The following is a 19,360-nucleotide window of genomic DNA, read 5'->3' as shown; positions in this document are numbered from 1 at the left end:
TATAATCTTATTATAAACAAATTAATTTTTACTTTCAAATACTTCAATCAATAAATTAATCAACTTAATTATTATTAAGAAAAACTGATTTTCGTTATGCAATCAATGTATGCAGAGTGCCTGAAATATTTTAGTTTCAAGATAAAACGACATTCCTCGATAAAGATAGAAGAGGGTAATGCTCCTCGTGTCGACAGTCGCTGCATTGTGGTTATCTAATTTCAAACACAAACAGCGCCAACCGAGTGGGACTTCGACAAATCGTTGCGCAAATTGCTATTACGTGAAATAGGTAAGACAACAGTATTGTTTGTACAAGCATTAATTGGTATGCGATGCAGCTCGAATGCACAATTATCTGTGATACCAACATGGTTAACATTAATACTACAATAAATAATCAATGGAAACAAAACTTTGTGCTTCGAAATAATAGTAGCAATTGTTAAGAAGTATCTTACTTATCGTAGATGATAAAAATGCAAGTATTTTCTATAAGTATATATACTTGTCACTTTATAATCCCCATCCAAGTAATATCCTTAATATACAATGCTTAACTGTGAAAAATCAATCATGTAATCAAGAATGTAATTTCGAATGTACAATACTGTGATTTCATCATGATTAGCATTCATACTACAATAAATATACAATGAAAACAAATCTTTGTGATTTGAAGTAATAGTAATAATTGTTAAGATGTTTATTAATTATTTTAGATGATACATATTCAAATATATTGGGTAAGTATATAGACTTGTCACTTTATGATACCCATTCAAGTAATATCTTTAATATACATTACTTAACTCTCAAAAATCAAGAACATAATTTTGAATGTACAATTATCTGTGATTTCAGCTTGATTAGCATTCATACTGCAATGAATATTCAATGAAAATAAAACTTTGTGATTCGATATAACAGTAACAATTGTTAAGAAATTTCTTACTTATTATAGACAATAAACATGCAAGTACTTTCTACAACTTGTTACTTTATCGAGGTAATATCTATAACTCGGATGGGTCAAAGTGACCTATCTGATATTTATTTTCATTTGTATTCTATTGTAATTTAATCGTGGGGGTTGACATTCTTGTCACACTATCATACCCATCCAAGTAATATCCTTAACATAACACCTTACTCGATAAGTTTGTAGGATGACTAATAAAACAACATCTTTTGGGTGTGATACATTCATTCCAACAGCTCCTAACAGCTCTTGGAATCATCAACTCGTTGTTGTTTTTGGGCCACTTTGAGCTAGAACGCGGTACCCATATCGAACAGAACTTTCTCATGAGCAAATGTTCTTGGAAAAATGGTGAATACACGCCTTCTGATATCTTCAGGGTGTCAGCTATATCACGCAAGTTCAATTTACGAACGGCCAAAACCATTTTGTGGACTTTTTTTTATGTTTTCTGCAACAATTGCCGAATACTGGCGACTGACTTTAAAATCAGCAAACCACTTCTCTATCATTTATCTCGACGGAGAAGATTTCTTGCTTAAAAGGTATTTTTTCCCATTAAAAAGTAATTTATCAACACACGAAATTCAGATTTTTCCATTGCTTTGAAAATTACAAAAGTAGAGTCACTAAAACCACTATAACTTATGAACTAAAATTCGGATTTCCATGAAATTTTGACAGGCGTCGTATGAAGGTTGGTACTGCCTAAAAATCATATGGATTTGTCGATAGAGGCGCCCCCTATATGTCATCCTACGAACATATTGAGATGATACATTGCTTAACTCTAAAAAGAAACAAGAACAAAATTATATTAAATTCAGCAATTTTTAAACAAGATTGAAGAACTAAATACAAAATTAAACTTGTTCTTATAAGGGCAAACAAAAAACTATCATTTAAGTATAAAAAAAAAAATGTTTAAACTATTTTTTTTAATTTTATTTTGCTCATTTAAAATTTAATTTGTTACGAAATTTTCTAATCATTCTGTAGTGAATCCGGACTGTTTGTTGTCGGATTATGCCAGGTATTTCTGTATTCTACTTCTTTTCATAACATTCAAAATGTTTCCATTCAATTCATACAAATTAATAACGTAATTCCTACATTTTTTACTTATAAATAATTTAATTAACAATATAATAAATAATACAATTACACAAAATGTATTTGCTTACAAATATTCCTATTTTTTATACATATTTCAATCAACAATTTTTATTTTATAAAAGTTTTAATTCCTTTATTTTGTTTATTTCGAAAAGTGATTTATTACAATAACAGCGGATATTTCGATTTAAATGTATCAATATTTTGATTCAATTAATTTTTACGTTTTTTTATAAAAGACTAATTTATTAATTTGTTTAATATATAACTACATGAAAATTTTGCATCCAATTCAGGTTTCATTAATCTGGCCGACATAATTCATATAATAACAACAACAAAAAAAATGTTTATCCTAGGAAATCTGTTTTATTTGCTTTCGCAATACATTTTCGTGCTGTTGTTTGTTATTAATCCAGATTGAAAATTATACGTATTTTCTTTATATCACTGTTATAAATATTTATGTATTTAGCATATATTTCAAATAGCTTTCCATATAATTTCGGTTCCGAATAATAATTGAAATTAACATTAATTGAATTCATTTTTCTATTGTCGAATTAATTTGTAATTGAATTAATTACGGGCGTTTTAATGTGTCTAATAATTATTGCAATATTCATTATATTTTGAATTATTATTCATAATTTTATAATGCAACATTTAATAAAATTGTAAAATGCAATGGAAAGCAAATAATTTATTTGTTGTTATAATTAAAAAAAAATAATTATTTAAAAATAAATAATATGTACAAATAAAGATTTTGAAATAAGTAAATAGCATTTACAAACTTTATTTTTATAATTTTAAAATATTTATAGTTCATAAACAATATTAATAAAGTTGACTGAATCACTGAGTCAAAAATTAATATTAAATTTAGTTAAATTTGTAAAAATTATTAAACTTTTCTCTCCTCATTTCAAGTAGGTAAGGAAAATCATCCAAGTTAATTATCTCGCTTTAAATTGCGCAGATTGTAATAATCAATTGGAACGGCTCATATTTTCAATTACGTAATTTTGCGTTAATCTTGTGGTATTAATGGGTTTTATTCAATGTATATAGGATGAAAATTGGAATAGGTGAAAGCTCTTCAAGATGTTAAGTATCTTAGTAAAAGGCGAATGCACGATGTTTTTCTACATTTAACATTGGTGATTCTTTCTTGAAACTCAATGATTTCAATACAAATTGGAAAATATTGTAATATAATTGAAACTATTGAAAATTAAATTAGTTTGTTTTTTTAAGAAAATTAATTATTTTACTTATATTCTTACTTTTTGTCTTATTCTCCGAAAAGCTACAATTCTCGAAACTAAGTATACTTTATACATTACTTCACTATATTTTTTTTATTCATTTTGTACTTTACATAATATAAAAATATACATAAAATTCACAAATAATTTCAAAGTTTGTACTGAAATTAATTTGGTTTAGTAAGTAAAGAAATTTCTCTTGTTTTCCATTGAACTTTATTCATTTATATTTTATTTATCTTTAACAAATAATCTACATCTCTAATTAAATTATATAAAGTGTAAGAATAAATATAAATCAAATGTTATTAAAAAGCAAATTTAGGTGTATAAATTCTTAATTTTCACTTTTCGTATCTTAACTATAACTTAATTATATTAATTTAATAATTTTGATATTTTTTGACATTTGCTATAGATTATTTTAGATTTAGAAAATATTGCATAAACTGTAATAAAATAAACGTTTATGTTCTAAATTGATTTGTATATTTTTTATATATTTTTGTATGTTTAATAAAAAAAACAAAATGTTTTGTGATTAAATTTTAAAAAACATGGTAAATCTATGAGTAGAGCAGTTGAATTCAAAGCAATTTGGATTTAAATGGAATTAAAGTTGGGATGACATCAAGGGAAACGAACAAAAGAAGAACGCGGACGTACGTACGGATCGGACCGTGTGTTTCTATCGGTGGGAATGCATGAATGGGATAGGGAATTTAATAAATTAAAGCGGAATTTTGCGGTTTGTTTATTTATATGTCTTTCGGCCGTTCGAGAACATTAGGGCCATAACTCAAACCGTCGAGTGGACAATCGGAAAACCAGTTGGCAGGAAACACACTAACAATGGGATAACTGTGGCGTTTCCCCGCGAATATTATTTATCAAGCACGTGCCACGGGTCCTTTGATGGGTTTTCCAGGACCCCCGGAAAATGATAAATGGTCTTCGCCCGTATCGCCGCTGACGAGGGTATAAATCGTGTTTTCCGTTGCGCTGGGAAATACTTTTGGCTCCTTGCGCCATTTCCAACGCTGACGTCGAGTTTTCCGCGAGATGGCGAAACAACGAAAGTTCGTTTATTAAATTTCACCATTGTCTTTGCCACCTTCTAATAAATAAATTACCTGCACACATAACAGCGCACCTCGAACAAACTGTCAGATGTCATAACGGGATGTCATAAATTCTGGCTGCAGTGGCACTTCTACCAACCACTCACGGAGCTCTAGAAAAATAATGAAATTTTGACTTCACCGTCACCGACTTATATTATATAACTATATATCTATATACTACAGGTAACTTTCATTTAACGTACATTTAATAATGATTATTTACGGCACCTTAACCGAACTAACGTACAAATATTCGCAAGAAAGTACAATAGTCTTAGTAGACGATTGTTCTCATAGTATATAATGTGTAATAATGTGAATTTTATTACTATCAAATCTTATTTTTTTTAAATTCTATTAAACAAAAATCAATAAAACCATAAATCACGTTACTATCGGATTCTTTTATATCTATATTTATATAGACAGTTCTCATAAAGCTTTACACTTTACCATCTTCTATAGATATAAACAGGTACCTTTCACTTAACGTACTTTCAGAAATGATATACTTATTGCACCCGATCTAACGTACAAACGCAGCTTTCCCGGACTTACAAACAAAATTGTAAAAGCTCTAACTTGTTACAAGGAGATATATAGTGATAAGAAACTTAACTGTCACAACAAAAATTGATAATTTCTTTAATAAAATATAATATTTTTGAAAGATGTACTATCTGTTTGTTTCATTTGTCGTTTTTTATTAAATAATTGTGATGTCTACAATGAAAAGTATTTGTAAGTATATATTTTGTTTATTTCAATCTATTTTTTCAAATTTATGCAGTCAGTAATACGGAATTTAACATATATAAAAGTAAAACCCATGATACAGTATTGTAAAAAAAATATATTATGAAATTTTTTAAATTCCCCCGACTTACGAACAACCCTTTGGAACGGAACTAGTTCATAAGTCGGGGGATACCTTTAATTTTTAAAAACGTACATTAGTGTCAGTAGACCAGTCAACGATTTTTCAACATATAGATATAGTTCTCACGACGCTTTAGACTTCATCGTCGTCTATTGATATATACAGGTAACTTTCACTTAGCGTACATTAAAGTCCTTTCAGTGTTGAATATTGATGGCACTCTGACCGATCTGATGTACAAATAATTTCTAAAAACGTACAATACTGTCAGTAGAACATTCAACTATTGTTCACCATCAACGTTTTTTTTTATATCTATATCTATATAGACAGTTCTCACGAAGCTTTAGAAAAATAAGGAAACTTTGACATTATAACCATATAGACATAAACACGTTTCATAACGTACTTTCAATATTGATTATTTATGGGACTTTGACTGAAATTACGTACAAATAATTACTAATAACGTACTGCTATTGCACGTCATGTATACCAGTACACAACAATTGTTCACAAAGAATGAAAATTGTGTATTTTAATAGAATCATGTCTCCATTAAACAAGATTTATATATAGTCAGTTTTCATTAAAAAAAAACATAATTTTAACGTACTTTCAATAATAATTATTTACGGTTCTGACCGAACTAACGTACAGATGTCCATAATGACGTGAAATGGTGTTAATCGGACTAGTTTACAAACGGTGTAATATAATTGTTATTTTGATTTATGTCAAGTCAGATTATTTTAAACTTTTGTTAAACAAAAAATAAACTAATGATAATAATAAATGACATTACACTCGATAGCTATTATATCTATAATCACTTAACGTACTTTTAATAAGTAACCTGTCAGAACTAACGAACAAATATCCGTGAGAACGTACAATATTATCAGTCAGACCAGTCGACTATTGCACAGGAAGAAAATTCATTGTTTATTTGTATTTTACTAAGTTTGATTTACTAAAATTCTGTTTAAACAAAAATGAATTAAATTATAAATAACGATACTATCTACATACAGCTCTCACTTAAAGTACATTCTTTAAAAGTACTTTCAATGAGTATTATTTACAGCACTCTAACCGAACTAACGTACATATATTTGTAATAACGTACAATACCAACACTTGGACCAGTCAATAATTATATTCGGAGCATTAATTATTTGATTATTTTAGAAGTTAAAATAAATTGCAATTCATTATTAAATTTATCCACTTTACCTACAGCAATTTGTGAACATATTATGTACGTTAAGTGAACATTAATTTTTATATAAACTTAAAACCAATATTTTTTTACTTTCTACAGTAATTTATATAAAATTAAAAAAAATATAATTATGAAACTTTTCATTACGAACGCAGGAAAACTCTGACTAAACCACTTGTAACTCTCTTTGTCACAAAGAAGAAAGGATCCGTGCCTTTCCATTATACTTGTATTTATCCGCGAATTATGGATCGAATTATATTGGTAAAAACGATTCTCTAAATTAATTGGAATCGTTGCAATAAATATAAAAAAATAGACCCGAACGTTTACGGAACGAGGATCTGCTACATCCCCTGAGGCCGTTCTATCACGACGGGAAAAATAATTTTTCCCTCCCCAAGACGTTTATAAATTTTCCCCTTTGAGAGACAAACGAAGGAAAGCCCAGGGGCTAGAAATAACAGCGCGAGAAGAAGTAAAAGATAAAACCGACAATTTGATAGATAGTTTTCATTATTATTATATCTTTTCTCTTATTTTTTTACGCACGAATGTCCTAACAAAATATAAGCTAAATTCAATTTTCGTTATCCTTGTTCATATTATTGAAGCCCTAATAATAATATTATTATTAATTCAGCGAGTTAATCTAATCTGAACGCAAATAATTAGTTTTGAAAAAATACGCGTTACAAGGTTTAATTAATAAACGCAGTTCGAATCGTCCTTCGCTTTAATATTTTATGAATATAAACGTGCATATTAAAGGATCGCTTGTGATAAATGATTGAAACTTTATTAAGAATTCATAGGGGTTGTGTGGATGGAAATGGAAACGATCGAATCGATTTGCTGAGTTTATATTAATAATAAAAAACTAAACGCTTATGATCTTGAATATTTCATGATATTATTTTAGTAAACTATTAATTATCACAAACTATTTTAATATATACATGAAATATTCAGTATAATCGTTAAAAGTGAATTACAATTAATTTAATTAAAGTAAAAAAAAATATTTTCTATAAAAAAAAGCAAAAGATTAAAAGTTGTTAATTTTTTACAAAATATTATAGGAAAATAGTAATAGCTACACATATAGTAAATCATAAATATTAAATATATAACATTCATTAAAATATTGTTATAAGCGCTAAAAATAGAACACATTACTTTTTGAATTTTTTTTTACAATTTTATAGCTTTTTACTTGAAAATGATAAAAATAATATATTCATATTAAAACCTATATTAATACTTTAATAAAAGTATTCAAACTTATAATTAGTACTTATGGTTGTCATGTAATATAATAAAACGTGAAGACACTAAATTTTGAAACATTTTCCAATTTTGATAGCTTATTACACGAAAACAGTAATAGCAACAAATCAAGCAATATATACAAATTAAAGCTTGTCTATTTGGCTTTAATTTCCGTATTCGCACTTATAATGGCATTTATGGTTGTCTTGTAATACGATAAAACTTTGGACTACATTTTGGAACATTTTTCATTTTTAACAGCTTATTACAAGAAAACGGTAATAGCAACAAATAGCCTTGTCTATTTGGCTTTAATTTCAGTATTCGTACTTATACTTGACATTGGTGTTAATCTTATAATACGATAAAACGTAAAGACACTACATGTTTTAATTTTAACAGCTTATTGCAAGAAAATGGTAATAGCAACAATTCAAGAAATATATAGTAATTAAAGCTTGTCTATTTGTCTTTAATTTCAGTATTCTCATTTATAATGGACATTTATGATTATTTTGTAATACGATAAAACGTAAAGACACTAAATTTTGGAACATTTTTCAAATTTGAAAGCTTATTTCACAAACACAGTATTTGAAACAAATACAGCAATTTATACAATTTAAAGCTTATCAATTTGGTTTTAATTGTAGTATTCACACTTATAATTGCCATTCTTGGTTGTCTTGCAATAAGATATAACGTGAAGACACTAAATTTTGGAACATTTTTCATTTTTAACAGCTTAATACAAAAAAACAGTAAAAGCAACAAGTCAAGCAATATATTCAAATTAAAGCTTGTATATTTGGCTTTAATTTCAGTATTCACACTAATACTTGACATTGGTGTTTGTCTTGTAATACGATAAAACGTAAAGACACTACATCTTTTAATTTTAACTCTAATTTTAATTTTATGTATTTCATTAATATTTGAATGGAGGATTGAAACAAAATATTAATTTTAAATTATATTATATACAAATCTGAGCAAGAAAATATTTGAGTATTCAAGTCTTCTCAAGAATTCTATTATTAGATACATGATACATGATTATTTGTAAGAATCGATAAGAAACTGACTAATTGCTTTTTTTCCATGTATAATTAATATAATTCTTAAACTTACTCGAAATGCATTTGTGTATTTTATGCTGTTTCAAGGTTGTATTCGTACGCCCAATGGGATTATGTAAGGATTTAATGGGACGCGATGATACTGGTGGTATTTGAGCGCACGATGAAGGCATATATTAGTTGTGACCTTTCGGAAGTCGCATCTTTAAAAAAAGCCTCCGTTTCGACAACAATCGTCTTGCATATCATTGGCATTTTGTATTATAAAGCAGACATTCAATTTATTGAAATGTTTACATTTAAAAAAAAAACAAATTTTTGATATAAACATTACTGATTTTTAGACGCTTGAAATGTGTTAGCTATTGTTTGGAGAAGTTAATAAATTGGATTTTGCGAGACGTTTATGTGTGTGATTATTATATTATATATAAATAATTATTTGCGTATTCTCTTGTCTGCAATGAAATATCTCATCTCGTATTTACTTACAAGATAGCGGTTAACTCGGAATTCTACATCAGCTTACATTCCTCGCCGAGACAAGTTGACTGATGACATTCACCGCGGGAACCATCATTTGTTATTTATGCAATGAACGGCTTCATCTCGGATCTCCTAATTATATAATTTAACGTAATAAATGTATTCTAATACAATATAAAAAAAACACGTAAAACAGACACTTTTATTCAATACAATATGGATTTTTTTATGGATTAATGTTGCATTCTTTACTAATATTTAATGTTAAAAATTGATATAATAGACGAATAAAGGCACTTTTGCTTAAGCTTTGGCAGTTTTTAGATATAAAAAAAGATATTCTTTGTTTTATTACACTTTGGTTAATCGAGTATTGAAAATAGATATTAAATTTGATGGAAATTACGAAAAGTTTTCAATTAATACAGAAATGTAAATTATTACCTTGAATGAAAAATAAACAAATGCGAATAGTAAATTACCATTCATTCATGATAATTTATAAGAATTATACTTTTCTTTAGCATATGAAGTATTTTCATTATACAATTTTCAAATCGAGTTTCAACATTTAACATTGAATTGAAAAATTTAACTGTAATTTCTCCAATGTTGTAAATTTATATAAAATAATATTATATCAAATATTGAAATGGAAATTGAAATATAAATAAACAAAGATAAAACATGAATTGTGCAATTGAAAAAAAAAGTAAATAATTTCTTATAATTCGTAAAATTTACACTTTTTTTTACTAAATGAATAATTTTTATTATATAATACAATTGAAGTAATTTTTTTTTATTTCTAGAAATCTTATAGAAATTTACAAATAAAATTTGATTTATTCAAAACTAATTACAGATAATTACTTAGTTAAATTATGAATTGTTTATACAATTGAATTTTGTTATTTTTGATTTTTTTGAATTGAAAAAAAAATCTAGTACTAATAGTAAATTCCAATCATTGATAATTCTCAAAAAAATTACATATTTACCTAATGAATTTACAGATTTGTCAATGAAGAATTGAAAGCAAAAATAAACTTAGATAGATTATAAATTGTTTATTCAACTGTGTTGTTTTTTATTTTTATTTTTTTGAATAGAAAAAAAATTACTACTAATAGTAAATCCTTATGAATTTACAGATTTATCAATGAACAATTGAAAATAGAAATACACTTAGATAAATTATGAATTGTTGTTTATTATTTCTTTTAATAGAAAAAAAAATAATGGTAAACTCTGGTTCATTAAATCATTCATAATAATTCATAAAAATCATTGTAGAATTTAAAACAGAAATAAACTTAGATAGATTATGTTTTTTCTTATTTAATAGAAATGTGTTGTTGAAGTTTTTTCTTGAATTGAAAAAGAAACTACTACTAATAGTAAATTCTGATCCATTAAATCATTCATACAAATTACACTTTTCTTTACCTAATGAATTTACAAATTTGTCAATGAAGAATTGAAATCAGAAATAAACTTAGATAAATTATCAATTATAGAACTGTGTTTATCAATGAACAATTGAAAATAGAAATAAACTTAAATAAATTATAAATGCGTTGTTTATGGTTTTTCTTTTAATTCAAAAAAATCTACTACTAATACTAAATTCTGACCCATTAAATCATTCATAATCGTTCATAAAAATTACAATTTTCTTTACCTAAATAAATTGCAGATTTATCAATGAAGATAAATAATGATAATAAAAATAAATTTACATACATTATGAATTGTTTATTCAATAGAACTGTGTTCTTTTTGATTTATTTGAATTAAAATAATCTACTACACAATCATTTCTTCTCTACTAGAGAATAATCTCTTTTGATACATTCAATCATTCATAAAAATTACACTTTTCTTTACTTAATTAAATTACAGATTTGTCAATGAAGAATTGAAAATAGAAATAAGCTTAAATAAATTATAATTTTTTTATTCAATAAAACTGTGTTGTTTAGGTTTTTCTTTAAATTCAAAAAATCTACTACTAACACCAAATTCCTATTCATTTAATAATTCATGATTATTCATCAAAATTACACTTTTCTGTACTTAATGAATTTTCAGATTTCTGATTGAAAACGTATTCAATACAACTATGTGATTTTTTATTTCTTTGACTTGAAAAAAATCAACTGCTAATAGTAAATTCCCAGTCATTCATTCATTCATTCAAAATAATTCAGAAAGGAGCAAAAAATACGCACGCATTCCTTCAAAAACAGCAACAAAAAACACGTAGTAAATAAACGTTTGAGTGTGAATGCAATATTTATCAATGGGATTCGAACAAAAATATGTAGACGGCGCCAAATGAAGGTTTTATCCACGTCTTGTTTTTGTTACATTTTTATAGACTATTTTTTTTGTCTCATTCAAATCTCACGTTATTTATTATTAATTTAAGTTGAATTATGAAATGAATCTAAATAATTCTTCTATTTAATGTTACTTTCAAATTAATTTTCTTATTTTTTTTTCTCAGACTTTCTACGTATAAAATCTCTAAATTCTCGTTTATTTTTTTATTAAATTATTATATAATAATACTGAAATAGGACGTAAAATGTATAGCATATAAAGTAATCGATTTTGTAGAATAATATGTAAGAATATACTAAAAGCTAATTACTTTTAATCCCACTGCGCGATTGTAATGCAAATTTATATTATCACACTTAACACAAATGACGTTTATTATTAATTACATTGTATTTAATTATAGTTTTAGCACGTTTCATTGCATATCAACATATATTTAACAATTTTTATAACAAATTTCTTTTACATATATTTTCACCTGATAAATAATATAAATGTGAATGTACTGTCTTCTTCTCGTGTGCACTTTATACTCGTATTCAAACGTAAACTTGCTATTTTAGCGACGACGGAAATTCCTATACCTTTTTCAGTTCGTAGTATTCCCATCACGATAGGCAATACCAAATTCCCACAGGGCATCGAGTATATAAGAGTTTCGCTTAAAAGAAATACTCGAAGAAACTGGAAAGTGTTAACAAAACAAACATACAAAATGATCTCAATATAAATACTTTAAATAATAAATTTGTTTATTTCATTTTTATTTGTAAAACTAAATAAAAGTAAAAAAAAGATATAAATAATCAAATATCGTCTTCTCATTAATTAATTAAATATAACAATACCTCGCATAGTGCGGATTCACTATTTACGGTTTGAAAATATAAATAAATTCTATAAAATTAGTATAAAACTTATTGTACGTTGTTTACTCTATATACAATCAAGTCTCTTTTTGTTCGATTTCAATGTCCTTGACTAGTCCGGTTTCAAACAATGCCTAAAATAAGTATTGAATCAATATGAGCAGCGATAGATAAGTTAACGTCCTTTTGATAGTTAACTGTGAGTCCTTACTCATCGTTACTGCAACTATGTCCAAGTGATATTTTTTTATATTTAAACCGATCGCGTCGAAACCCGAAATCAGCTTTATTTCTGACAGAACGCGACGTTTTATAGTCGGGATACATAAAAATAAAGATGTGACAAACTAACGAACATCAAATAATACAAAGTTTTAAAAAAATACAAGTTATATTCTTATAAATTATCAATTAATTGTTTTTGTAATTCAATAATGTAATGAATTGAAACTTTTAACACAATTAAAAACTTTTTTTGTAAATAGAAATGTTTTAATTGTACTCGAATCCAATCCTTGTTTGTTGCTATTTTTTATTTCACACAAAAATTTCATTTACAAATTATATATAAATTAAAGAAATGAACACATTTAATTGCATTTTTACTATTAATTTCACAAAAAAATATAATTTAAAAAATTTACAAAAATTCAATTTAGATAATTTTTTAAGTCAAAATTATCATATATTCTATAGTTCTACTTGTATTAGAGTATTCCTTGAATTATTCCGATTTTTTTCACAAAAATTCTCATTCATAAATTTAATATAATTTAAGGAAAATGTAAATGTAATTAGAAAAATATAAACAATTTTTTCTCTAGAAATTAACAATTTTTTTATAATATGACATAGAGTATTCTATTTTTTAAGTCAAAATTAACACATTTTTTATAGATTTATTTTTTTTACTTTTAATTTAACAAAAAAAAATCATTTACGATGATGAAATTGAAAAATTGATTAATTTGATCATTTCTGAAATCAAAATTAACACATTTTTATAGTTTTCATTTAAAAATTGTTTGATTTAAAAAATATGCTATGTTGTTAATCAATATTTTGAGCATTTTTTATGGAATATTTGAAGATTTTTATAGTTTTACTTGGATTCATAAAAAAATCAAAAGTAAATTTAATATAATTTAAAGAAAATTTAATCATTCCAGAAATAGAAATTAACACATTTTTATAGTTTTCATTTAAAAATTGTTTGATTTGAAAAATATACCATGTTGTTAATCAATATTTTGTGTATTTTTCATGGAATATTTGAAGATTTTTATAGTTTTATAGTTTTACTTGGATTTATAAAAAAGTATAAGCAAATTTAATATAATTTAAAGAAAATTTGATCGTTTCTGATGTCAAAATTAACACATTTTGTATGGTTTTCATTTACAAATTGGATTCATCAACAAATCATATGCAATTTTAATATTTAAAGAAAATTTGAACATTTCTGAAATCGAAATTAACACATTTTTATAGTTTTCATTTACAAATTGTTTGATTTGAAAAATAAACCATGTTGTTAATCAATATTTTGTGCATTTTTTATGTAATATTTGAAGATTTTCATTTAAAAACATTATATATATTTTAATAAATTTATTTATAACTATTCTATTTATACTAGTTAGTATAAGTAAACATTTTGAGTTATAATTTCAACAAAAATAAATATTTTCATCATTTAAAATTGAATTTTAGTTTTTCTATATAATAATAGAAAGAAAGTTACATAAAAGCAAATATATGTAGAACTGAGTTATAGTTTATGTCCTGGCGAAGCTCATCAAAAAATGCCGTTGATACTAAAGTATGTCTGGCACTTACAAATGTATTTTACGCATATAAATTTGTCAGTCTGAGAGGAGGATGCTTTTTGTGTGTTCATACAAAAAAAATATGAAATAAAATAATACATAACAACAATAACAACAAAAAAAAGTGCACGTCGTGTCTTTATAACATTGTGGCAATGTGTAGCGATATTTCACATTCTCCCCGAGGCTAAGTGTACGTTTCTATACTATATATATATACACACATTTCACCCCTATTTTCGCACCGAGTTTCATTCGTCACATACCCAGTTTTGTGTTTTTTTCCTTTTCCCCCACTTCTTCATCATTGTTTGCGTCGGCCCTCCATTTCTGTTCTTCCTCCATCTCCCTTATATTCTACGTGTCTTTTTTTTGGGTTTGTTTGGAAAATACGAGCACCGTATAAATATAATAAAATCTGACGTGAAACACGTCGGAGCAATCTTACAAAATTAGGTGGGCCGAACCGGAAAGAGCAGAGGATGGAAGACCTAGGGGATTCCCAAATAGAGAGAACGTAATTGAAAGGAAAACCTTTACCAAATTAAAGCGTACGACGCAATGCGAGTTATTATTCGTTTCCTTGGAATCCGTTAATTGTCGGCTCTCCCATAGATCTCCGTTTCGGATCTGGATGAGCCTCACAACAATATAAATAAAACGCAACGAAAAGTTATATAACCGCGGCGATATTCAAATGCGCTTTAATTTCCGGCCAATTAAGGCTTAAGCAGAAAAAAAGTGCTGCAACCCGATTACACAACGATCGTTATTGCAACTGTGTTTATAATTATATACATTTATTTATTTCTTTTCTCTTTCTTTTTTTACTAGAAAAATGTTTCGACAAATATTTACAGAGCATTACCGATTGGCACACTGAGTTTTGCAAAAAAAAATAAACAACGCGAAATGTAAGCCAACGCGATATTTATCCGTTTTTTCGTGCAACAAAATGAAATAAAATAAAATGTACGCAATGCAAATTGCACTATAATTCATTTATTAATCAGATTTCAAATAGATTATGCAACGCAATACCATTTAAATGTAATATTTGTTTAATGATAAATTTATGAAATATATTGTTTTTTATGTTTCGTATTGTTTTTATTTAATTGAAACAAAATATTATTTATTTACATTTTACAAATATTTATACTTTAATTCAATACTTCTATATACAAGGTGGGTCAAAAGTCATGTCTGCGTGTAAAAATTGAATAACTCTTTAATCCAGCGTTTTCCAAACTGTGAGGCGCGCCTCTCTGGGGAGGCGTGGACTGGTCTAAGGGGAGGCGCGAATATTAGTAGCAGTGAGCAATTTTCCAAATATCTGCTAAAGTATAGATACATTCCTGTGCTCTTTACCTTATTGCTGTAATACGCGTTCAAAGTTGAAAAAATTGAAATTAGAACATCCGAAAAAACAGTGTTTTCACATTTCATTGATTTACTCGAAAACTGTAATAGGTAGAATTAATCCAATGTATGCATATGAAAGCTGAATGTTTGGGGAATCTTAGCGATATTGCTGTAATACGCGTTCCTTTTATGAAATGGAGTGGGTGTGGAGGCGCCAAATGATTACATACTTTTGAGGGAGGCGTAGTAACATCAAGTTTGGAAACCTCTGCTTTAATCGAACCTTGTTACACCAACATTCACTGTCATTGCATTACCAACTTCATTCTCAAAGAAGTGGGCTCTATAACCCTATAAGCGAGTGCAATTGGCGCTGGTGAACAACTCTGGGGTTTGAAGTACTCCAAAATCGCATATTTTGCTTATTCACATATCCATTAAGATGGAAATGAGTTTCATCACGCATAATTAAATGGTTAAGAAACTCGTTATTTTCTGCCGAAGTGATGTTCTAGACATACCCAGTTGTCCAGAACATCTTCGCGTCGATGTTTCTGGAAGTTCTTTAACACTGTCCCATACACGATCAATGTTCACCTGGTTCTGCACTATTCTCGTTCTTCCTGTCCGTAGCAAGTTTGACACTGAACCTTGTTGTCGGAACCGTACAATTAAACGACTAATTGCGGTTTGGCTAGGTGTATCTCTGGTGTTGAAATAATTTTGATATGCTTGTTGCGTCAGTAAAATTTAATTCCCATTGGAAAAGTAAAATTCTACCACGTTGGTCCGTTGCTCGTTCGTGTAATCTAGCAGGTTGATGTAACAAGGTTCGATGAATGAAATCTGAAAATAACAATAAAAAATAATAATAAACTAAAGAGTTGTTCAATTTTTACACGCAGGTGTGACTTTTGGCCAACCCTGTGGAACATTTGATTAATTATATCTATTACAAAATGACGAATTTTATTTATTTTGAACATATTACAAATTTAGGAAATACAAGGAGGGGTCTAACAAAAGTTCGCTAAGTTGGCTGGAAAAAAACAAAATAAAAACAATTTTATTTTATTATTTTTAATTTCCATCCTTTTGTAATTTCTCTACATAATTTTCACTTATTTCATTACTTTTCTTAAGCCTTTTGGAGCTTTTCAACTTTTAATTAATGATCTCTTCATTGGATCTAAAGACTCTTTAATTATTTTTTTTTAATTTTCCGAAACAGCCAAATATCGGTAGAATAAGGTTCTGGGTGACAAAGTTCTCCTTTTTTTCTGGTTTCGCAACAAATTTTTGAAAACTTGTAAGTTTCGAGTGAGATAGCAGGTACCACATTTACCCTGGTACTTTACCATCATAACTTTTATTGCTGATTTTTGTTGTCTTGCTTTAACTGTTGGGATTTGAGCTCCACACGCTGCTGCTTAGTTTCCAGATCAAACCTATAGAATTCATCACCTGTTACAATTTTACTAAAAGTGCTAGAATCTCCAATTTTCAAAATTTTCCAAGTAATATTCGGCCATACGAACACATGCCTTTATTTGGTCGGCATTTAAAAATCCCATTGAGCGGATTTCTTCGTTCAGCCAAAGTGATGATTTCATATTTGCGACAAAGCCATGGAATTCAAGCCCAATTCATCAACTACCATTTCCAGTGTCACTTTTGGATCTTCGTCAATTTTTGCCTTCACCAAGGCTTTATTTGTATCATCGGTCGAAGATATCGACGAGATTCGTCCTCCACAGAAAAATATCCGGTCTGAAATCTTTGGAACGACTTTGGAATAGTCACAAGGGATGATGCATTTACTCCATATGCATATTGGCATTCCTGGAAAATTTGTATAGGCTTGAGTTGACGTCGAAATCCATAGAGAATGGCAAAAAAAAAATTGCTGTGTTGGTGGTGGAATTTCTACCAACCTTACATCACTTATCTTGCAATTTCTCCTATCCATTATTACCGATCTTCTTGAAATTTGACATGAAATACCGTCAGACTTTAACAAATTGAGAAACAACTTTTGTTTCTTTTAGAAACAAATAAATTAATGCCAACTTAGCTAACTTTTGTTAGATTTATATTATCAATTGATTAATTGTATCTTATATAATGACGCATCAATATCACCAGTTTATTTCAAAAATAATAAAAAAATAACATTGAAAATTCTTATCAATGTTTTATCTACAAATTAAACCATTCTTTTTGTGACATACTTATGCCTAGACATATTATGCAATATTTACTAATTAAAAGTGTCGAATATCCTGAAATATGTATGAAAGTAATTAATACACTTGTATTTTTGCATTATACAAGAAATTTCTACTTTCATAAGCAAATGTGTTAATGTTAATACTTGTGAAATGTGACGTTATCACGTATTAATATCAATAATAAAAAATCTATCAAAATATTTAACATTCTTGAAAAAAAAACTAATGCAAATAAATGAGTTAATAAAAACATTTATTTATTGAAAGAAATAATTGCATATTAATAAACAGCTTCAGTCTAATTACTGATTATATATCTAATGAGGCAGAAAGACCTACAGTCAACCTAACTACTTTGAATCAGTTGACTTTTTTTGATTTTATATCTAATGATTAACAAACGTAATTCATTAATTTGATGGACTATAAAAAAAATTGTAATCGTTTTTAATTTATTTCTGGTATTAAGTTCTATGACTTCTATCACGTGTACTAAGTGAACTAGTAATTCTCTATGAATGAAATATGATGTGCAGAAAGACATATGTCATATACCAGTGATTCTCAATCTTATTAAATTCTGTACCACATAAATCACAATAAAAAAAATGGATATACCACCATGAAAGCATTTCTTTATTGAAAATCATTTTTAAAACGTTTTGTACTATTACTGGTATATGTACTAGAGTTTCCATTTTCCATTGCATGAAAAGTTTGGGAAACCCTGGTATATAAAATGGTTTTCAATAATTGGAATAATTTATAGATATTTATTCTAATTTAATTTCCTTTTTTTTGTATAATTAATGCAATAAATGTATTACTATTATATTATATTATTATATTGAAATGTGTATGGAAAGTTTGGTTGCATTAGGTTATATATGAACTATTTATGAAGTTATATTAGTGACGATAGTAATGAAAGTGCGGTTAGGCCACTATGAAATATTGATTCGTGTTAATTTGCGGAAACAACTGGTCACAAATTGAACGGGAATCCTCTTTGATATCGACTATTCAACGCGACGACTATCTAGATTTTGCTCGATGTAATTGTTATGCTCTCCACTGTTTCAACATCACACATTCACTTACAATTTTATTATTTAAATATCAAAAATGGTCAAATCTCAATTAACCACATTTTATATAACAAAATTGCAATTTAATTTGAAAATTATATTCATGAAATTTATTTGAAAACTGAAGCTGTTGTTTTTTTTTAATGGTGAACGAGGTTCAAAGGTGTTAACACATTCTGTATGAAATAGATATT

At 27.1% G+C, this 19,360-nt stretch overlaps 1 protein-coding gene across 7 annotated transcripts in view; it reads left to right on the top strand.

Moving 5' to 3' along the window:
• Positions 1-19,360, top strand: part of LOC108563598 (putative polypeptide N-acetylgalactosaminyltransferase 9) — a 189,873-nt gene that overhangs the window by 141,000 nt on the left and 29,513 nt on the right. The gene's annotated exons all lie outside the window — the stretch shown is intronic.

This window comes from Nicrophorus vespilloides, unplaced genomic scaffold (assembly GCF_001412225.1).
Source record: "Nicrophorus vespilloides isolate i.1.1-1 unplaced genomic scaffold, Nicve_v1.0, whole genome shotgun sequence".
NCBI classification, from domain to species: Eukaryota; Metazoa; Arthropoda; class Insecta; order Coleoptera; family Silphidae; genus Nicrophorus; species Nicrophorus vespilloides.
The sequence above is the reverse complement of the archived record's forward strand: the minus strand, read 5'-3'. Positions and strand labels throughout refer to the sequence as shown.